This window comes from Molothrus ater, chromosome 3 (assembly GCF_012460135.2).
Source record: "Molothrus ater isolate BHLD 08-10-18 breed brown headed cowbird chromosome 3, BPBGC_Mater_1.1, whole genome shotgun sequence".
Classification (NCBI taxonomy): domain Eukaryota; kingdom Metazoa; phylum Chordata; class Aves; order Passeriformes; family Icteridae; genus Molothrus; species Molothrus ater.
The window spans coordinates 42,036,765-42,043,128 of NC_050480.2; positions in this window are offsets into that span (position 1 = coordinate 42,036,765).

Here is a 6,364-nt window from a genome sequence, read left to right on the forward strand (position 1 = left end):
AGGCAGAATTGGGTGGAAAGTATGAGTGGAAGGAAGGAATACCATAAAGTGTAGCAAAATTTGGACTGTAGTCTCTATTAGCTATCTAGTTCAGAAATAAGTATACTTGGACCACTTATATTCTAAATATATACCAAAAACCACAAAAGCACTTAAGTTGACCTAGTTAAGCACTCAAATGTAAAGAAACATCATAGCAGTATCCTGCAGTTTGTGTGTCCATGTGTAACATAATTCTCAGTTGGGTAACTGGGTTCTCCTTCCCCTGCAAAACGTTTTTCTTCATGTGCCTCCTGGATGATGCACAGGGCACGAGGCACTGCATGGTCCCAGCCAGTGGCTGTCAGGAGATACTCAGAGGACAAACAGATAGCGGTCCTTTCCTGGTCTACAGAATCCTGTCTTCTCACAGCTAGGTGTGCTGGGGTTTGGGGTTTGTTATAGTAGACCCCTAGCACTGCATGCTATGTAGCTGCTGATGCACTTAGTTTCATCTAAAATGGATTCATCTCTTTTATTAATCATCTATATACTTCCACATAGTTTGCTGCAGCAAGAGGTTCTACACCTTGATTTTATGAGGGGGGAAAATATTTCCTTGGTTTTGACACTTGCTATCTGATCATTTTGTTCTGTTCCCTAACCTCTTGAATTGAAAAGACAGTGAAGAGTAAAACGCCTTTCCAGGGTGTAATGTAGTCCAGGCCACAGCAGGTATAGACAAAGCTAAGGTAAAAGTCCATGCTTAGTCACTGAATACTGAGGAAAGGAAAGGGTATGTGCTCTAATAAATTGCTACACCTATTCACACAGTCTATACTGAAGTTTTCCTTCTCACTTTCAACACAGGCATCTCCCAAGCAGTGTGCTGCCACACTGTTTGGTCTAAATGTCTTAATTCCTGAAATGGTAAAGTTCATCCTACTCCTCCCCATTCTTATCACTTTGTGAAAAGATTCTCTCTTAAAAGTGTTTTTAGGTCTAAAAACATTTTACAAAAATGGTATTTCCATTAACAAGTCCTTCGGGTTCGCCAAGAAAAATAAAAAGGACTTCAGGCCATGTTGTCAACATTGTTTCAACAGTTGCTCCTTTTGTTAGACCTCTGGGCTCTGTGGGTTCTTAGAAAAAGTCCTGGAATGGCCTTTCTTCTGAGTGGTGTCTAGTTGCTTATGGTGAGCCAGGCTCTAAAACTGTACCACTTCAAGGCACCACTGTGACAGTAAAATTAAGTGCCTGTATGTCCCTTGCCAAAGACTATCCTGGTATGTTGCACATCAGATATGGGTTTGTTTTGGTTTTTTTTTTAAGTACTGGATAGGAGCCCAAACTGACTGAAATAACAACGTTCACCTTGCTCAGTGTACCTCAAGTACAAAATCCTAATAAAACTTTTCCTCTGGACTGGTAATTTTTTGCAACAATTTCAAACCTCTGTCTGGCTTTCTGTTTCATGGACCCTGCCATACAACAGCACTGAGCAGCAGGTGAACAGAGAAGGTGATACATGCTAAGTGCATGGTTTAAGGCAAAGTGTTACCTACTGTGTGTTATCCTGAAGAAGCAGTCTCTCGGGACAAGTAGCTGTAGAAGTTATTTCTATAACTTGCTATTACAAGCTTTACTCTTGCATTAAGCTGAGGGTTAGGGGAGGAAAGAGACAAATTTCAGAAGCCTACTTTAACAGTAGCCCTGATTTCCTGCCTAGTCCAGGTGTTTGCAGTTCCTTTTAGGAAATTCCTTTTAGGAAAATTGCCTTCTCTTTGCACCGGTTTGTGGTCTTCTGTTTATGACAAGCCTGGTAACAGCAATATTTTAGCACATACAGATGGGAGATCAGCTAACAGCAGGGCTTTATAGTGTTTGGGGCTGTACAAGCACAGGGGCAGTGCTCCTCTGACACTTTGCCTGAGAACAGGAGGAAGTAACTCCATTCTAATCCCTCTACTGGGCTGCCAAAGGGAGGAGGTATGCTGGAATCGCTATCCCAGCTCTGGAGAAAGGGATGGGAGGCAGTTCACGAGCCATGAGTGTCAGGACACAAGACAAGGATCATTATGGTATCCAGTTCTATTTCTTTGCTATCAGTCCTTTCCCCATCGGAGTAGTGATGCTCCTGTTCACTGCCGCACATCAAGCATCAGCACTTACTCCAGCAGCCCTGGTAGGGCAGCAGTGGGGCTGGTCAGGCAGCTAATTGAAATGATCACCCTGCATTCCTTGTAAATGGCCTGTAAATATCAAGCCTGGGGTTTGGGTTGGGGTGTTTGTTGTTCTTTTGTTTGTTTTTCCTGTGGCTTAAAATTATTTAATGGAGGTAGGCTGTAGGAGACTGAATTGCCTGTTTCCTGAATTGCCTGTTTTTGAAAGAAATTTTTGATCTTGGGATATTCTTTGGGATATTCAGAAATATCTTGAACCCCCTTCCCCTAATTTGGAAGCTGCCAGATCAGACTCCATTTTTACACTTAGACAAGCAGGCTACCTAGACAGCAGTGAGTGCCGTAGCTCTATTCGTAGATACAGCAATACCCCACTGAAATATCCAAAGGCTGGATTGCACCTGAATCTTGGGAAGTTCCTGGAAGGAAGTGAGGTAGGTGGACACTAAGGGGAGAAAGGCTACTAGATAACAAACCATTCCTGCCAGAAGGTGTTTCTTGTTCTCTGGACAGCAGTGATATTACCTGTGCTCTCTGATGTCTGCCTTAGGCCAGCCCTGCGCCTGGCTTTGCAACAGCCACTGGTGCTTTGTAGTTCACGGATAGGGATGGGGCAAATAAGGGCAGAAGCTGCTGTGTGCTGCTGCAGTGATAAACTGGGGTCATGCTGTAAGACAACTCGAGACAAACTAGTGCCAACTGCATGTGGAGAATGGCCATTTGTCTGGCATCCAGAAAAGCACAACAAAACTCATGTACTGACAAGCTGCCCTTTAGAACTAGCACAGATCCTTCCGGAGCTGCATGTACTTCAACAGCAAGAATCCGCCAAGCCCTAAACATTCGCTCCCAGGGACTGGAGTCGTGAGTGCACGTGTCGCTTTGGAGTATTTTAGGTTAACACGTCACAACTTCAGCCCATTACTGCAGTTGAAACAAGGCATGTTTGCACAGCTTTTTTTTTTTTTTTTTTTTTTAATTGGTGACCAGCTTAGCTGGAGACATGTGCGGGACTTCTGCTGCTTTTTGCAATTTTTGCTTAAGGCAATAGCAGAGCAATCTGCATGCAGTTAACAGACTGGAAAAGAATAGCCAGAATTTTAGGCACTCTCTTCCCCCCTGGCAACTCCACTAGTGCAAGTATTTCATGACCATTTAGGATGACTGTGGAACCATCTGTGAGTTTGGAGGTGGTTGTGTTTTTATATATTATTTTTTAACCCAGAAATAAAGCCTAAACCAAACAGGAGTATAAAGCTGTGCTGCACCTAAACTTTCTGGTGCCTTTGCTAGGCAGATCTCCTTGACGTGCAGGAGGTAGGAAGCGCTTGGCTTTCTCTTTTCTTTTTAAAATTATTCATCCATAAGTCTTACTTCCCCAAAGTCTCTCAAGAGAAAACATCCTGGGTTCTCCAACAGCCCTCATCCTGCAACCAGCATAGGATAAACACAAATGCTGAGAACCTGCCTTTCTGCAGCACTGTTTGTGTCTCCATGGATAGTTTTATTGCACAGAGAGATCACACACCTCAGTGACATCTACATGCAGAGATGCCAGAGCCCCACCCTGCACACCTCACTGCTTGGGTACACTGGGAACTGCATGCTTCATTCAGGTTTAATTTCACAATGGAAATGTTTCATTTTCCTTTAAACGGCACTTTGAAACAACATGTATTATGGGATTTCAATGCTCTGTTGCTTTTGTATTGCTTGCTTCACTCAATGCAAAAACTTTTGTCCTGAAGTGCCTGTTTTTCTCTCCCTGAAGATGCAGAGCCTACGAAACTATTTCAGTAACATGCAATAACTAAATAGAAATTTAATGTTTGCAGTTTAATCTACAACATCTACACCCAGTCAGATAACCGGGGGACAGTACAGGTTTAACAGCACCTGAAGCTTCACTGCAAGACACAAACAAGAAGGGTGTGCCCATCTTGTGGTGCTTTCACCTGTATCCTTCCTGCATTCACTAGGTTTCCCCTCTGCACCTTCCAGCACCCCATACGTGCCAGTGCTGCGGCAGGTCTGGCAAGGCCCTGGCCCTTGGCATCACACCCAGGTTTGAAGTTTGCTCTGTCCTGTGTCCCAGACCTCATTTAATCCCCAGCCCTCCAAGATGGGGGCAGCTACCCTGGGGAAGGTGTGGGGGACGCAGTGCTGGGGGACACCATGGCACACAGCCTGCAGTGGCGTGAGGCTCCTCAGGCCACAGCAGGGTCAGTTCACCAACTCTCTCACTAAAATGCACTATTTGAGTGTTTCTCCCTTTAACAGCCATGTGTAGTGTTGCTCCAAAACTACAGCAGTAGTTTTCCAAAACTAGGTTGTTTAGCCTACGGGAGGCTCAGGGGGTGACCTTATCGCTCTCTACGACCACCTGCAAGGAAGGTGTAGCCAGGTGAGAGATTGCCTCTTCTCCCAGGAAGTCAGCGACAGGACAAGAGGACACGGTCTTCAGCTGTGCCACGGGAGGTTCAAAGTTGGACACTAGGAGGAATTTCTTCACAGAAAGGGTGGTTAGACACTGGAATGGGCTGCCCAGGGAGGTGGTGGAGTCACTGTCCCTGGAGGTGTTTAAGGAACGACTGGACGTGGCACTGGGTGCCATGGTCTAATTGACAGGGTGATGTTTGGTCGTAGGTTGGACTTGATGATCGCAGAGGTCAAACCGATTGATTCCGTGACCCCTCTGTTGGTCAACGCGGGTTCGGTCGGGACGATCCCGCCAAAAGGCGCCGCCCGGGCCCTCTCCTGGCCCGCGGGAAGCGGCCACGCGCTGCACTGCCTTTTCCAACGGGAGAGAATTACTACCAAAAAAAAAAAAAAAAAAAAAAAAATCGCCCTAAACCTGGGCATGGGGCGAGCGCAGCGCAGGCTCCACGCACTTCCCCACCTCCCCTCACAAGGAGGACAGCCCGCCCGGCTCGGCCGGCCCCCGGGAGCTCGGAAGTGGCGCCCACAGCCGCCCACAGCCGCCCCGCGCAGGCCGGGCCCTGCCCCCTGGCGGCCTCCGCGCCCGGCGCGCCGCAGTAACACCGGCCGGGCTGCTGTGAGGGCCCCCGAGCGGCGGGAAATGGCTACGGGATTTAGGCTCAAAGCACCACTGCGAGGGGGCCTCATTAACGTGTGTGAAAATAGCTAAAGGGTGGGTGTGAAGAGGATTCAGCCAGGCTCTTCTCGGTGGTGCCAAGTAATAGGGCGTGAGGCAGTGGGCAGATACTGATACACGGGAAATTCCACCTGGAACAGATTGTCCAGCGAGGTTGTGGAGTCTCCCTCTCTGGAGATGTTAAAGAATCATCTGGACACAATCCTGTGCCAGGCTCTAGGATGATCCTACTTGAGCAGGGAGAGGAGATTGGACCAGATGACTGCCCGTGGTCCTTTTCAGCCTGACCCATTGTGTGATTTAATATACAGTACAGACACCATGCCCTCCTAGCAGTGCCTAAGAGCAGCATTATGGAGGGCAGGAAGGCTGGGTGTGGGAAAGGAGGAAACCCAGGTACAGGGGTAAGGCTGTGGAGCTACTGCCCTTGCACTGCATGCCTCCTGCGAGGAAGGTTTGTGGGAATTCACTCAAGTATCGAGGAAGGTTTATGGGAATTCACTCAAGGATCAAGGGAGGTTTATGCTAATTCACTCAAATATCAAGGGAAACTGCTACAGTGGTTTTCCCAGGATGAGGCTCCATTCTTCAGCATTGTCGCTGGGTGTGCTAACCCCTTGATTTCCCTAAATACTGGGAATTCGGCTATGTCATGTGCAGTAGTAAAAGCCCGTTTATGTTTTCTTGTTATCTTTTAATACAATTTTACTCATTTGTAGACTTGAAAGTGTGATTGTTCAAACCACTGTGGCAAACTTAGTCTCACAAACCGATGTTAACTAATTTATACAGAAGTTTGACCCAAAAATTTAAAATTAAAGTACAGGTATCCCTATACTGGGCACTCTGGTGGGTAAAACAGGACAGTCAGTTCCCTGCTCTGGCTGCTGGTACTGTGTGGCCACAGGAAAGTTATGACTTGGTTTCTTTTTCCTAAATCAGGTTTGGGGCAGGAGATTGTTTGGTAAATGGTTCGCACCTTGAGCAGTGATATGTGAAAAAAATAGTAACGTTAACGGGTAGGAAGGGACCTTAAAGACCATCTAGTCCCAACTCCCCTGCAACAGGCAGAGACACCTCCCACTGG